This window comes from Myzus persicae, unplaced genomic scaffold (genome assembly GCF_001856785.1).
Source record: "Myzus persicae strain clone G006 unplaced genomic scaffold, MPER_G0061.0, whole genome shotgun sequence".
Taxonomy (NCBI): Eukaryota; Metazoa; Arthropoda; class Insecta; order Hemiptera; family Aphididae; genus Myzus; species Myzus persicae.
This window is the reverse complement of record NW_019100930.1, coordinates 1-1,637: the sequence shown is the minus strand read 5'-3', so window position 1 is coordinate 1,637 and position 1,637 is coordinate 1. Positions and strand designations below refer to the sequence as shown.

Genomic DNA, 1,637 nt, shown 5'->3' with positions numbered 1-1,637 from the left:
ATTTACCATCAAAAAAATCTTTAATGAATCACAATTACATTAATACTTAATACTTGAACTTCTGCTACATGGTACTTATTAATATTATATGAATATTATTAATAATGTTAATATTAAAAAGGTATTATTTTGCCCATGTATTTATACTTAACTCAATTTGAAATTAGGAGTTTGTTGTAAAATTGACATTTTTCTTAATTTTTGATTTTGAGTGGTACAATTTATGTAATGATTTTAAAATGAAGTGTGTTTTTAATTTAAATTAAATTTTTTATGTGTGTTTAAAATTACCTATAATCAACTACCTACTTGTAGTCAAAATATTTCTTTGGTTTTGAACTTCAGAATCTTTCCTAGTGGAAAAGTGAATCTAGTTGGTGCTATCGAAAGGTCAAATTTAATATTCTATGTAGCTCCAGGGAAAACCCAAAAATTAAATTAAATGTAAAACGTTAATTTTTAAGCCAAAACAGTAATAAGTAGTAAAATGTGATCCATTATACTTAACAAAAATTAAGTTAATCTTCAAATTTAAAAATGCCTGCCTTAATATTATGTGTTAAGTAATTTTAAGATAAGTTTATTAAAAATAAATAAATGATTTCATATTATTAATGATTAAATATTTTATTACCCAATGAAGAATCAGCACAAAATTTATCATCAGTCACATAAGGTTCAAATCTGTTTGTAAACAAATTTTGTAACAAGAACTATGATTGATGTATGGTAAAGATGCTTCTAATAAAATAGGACTTGAAATGCCTTTTTCTATTTTTCCCCAAAAAACAATCTGTAAAAGTATAAAATAGTTATAATTTACAATATTATAATTAGGTGGCGTCTAATTTTAATTATGTGTATAATTAGTTAAACGATTCACTATGATGTGTGATTTAGTTTTTATTCCACTGTTAGTGAACATTTTTTGTAGTAGAAATATTATTTTGATTTTCTACTTCAGCATATTTTCAAATGGGAAGGCGAATTAAGTTAGTATTTAAAAAAAAAAATTTGGAAAGTGTATAATAGTTTTGAAAAATGGTGGGAATTAAATAAAAATAGGTAGAGAAAAGTTAGAATCTAAAATAAGCAAAATCTAACCTAACCTTGATAAAATGCATTCATTATTTTTGTTGTAACTAAGGACTGTGGGTACCTATGTATAACTGTAGATACTTTAAATTTTCACTGGATTTTTATGTTACCATTTCCTATATATTGTATCTTTTTGAGCTATTAATAAGTATAAGACAATTTCGACATTTTCTAATTTTATTATTTCTTACAATGTTCTTCATAAGTTCTCCTACCTAAAAAAAATTTCCTTGAAGTTAAATACATTATATGGGTGTTTGAAATTTCACTTAATATTTTTCTTGTCGTTTTCTATAAAAGAGAGAAATTTTCAAAATAATATTAATCGATTTGAATTTTGAACTACTTATTCTTATTTACAATTTTTAATATTTTATAGTGTATTTTCAATAAATGTCAATTAATATTTTTTTCGCGGGTTGTGAACGTTAAAAAAAAGAATATAATGTTACTTGTCATTGCTATAAATTTTGCAAAATTCATCAAAATATTGATAATTTGCCAATTATTTGGTAGTTACAAATGAATACAATTTTCTG

The 1,637-nt window shown here is 23.1% G+C and overlaps 1 pseudogene; it reads right to left on the bottom strand.

The window, feature by feature from the left end:
• The window catches only part of LOC111026888, a 3,722-nt pseudogene extending 2,339 nt beyond the window's left edge, over positions 1-1,383 (bottom strand).
• Positions 1,384-1,637: the final 254 nt, after the last annotated feature.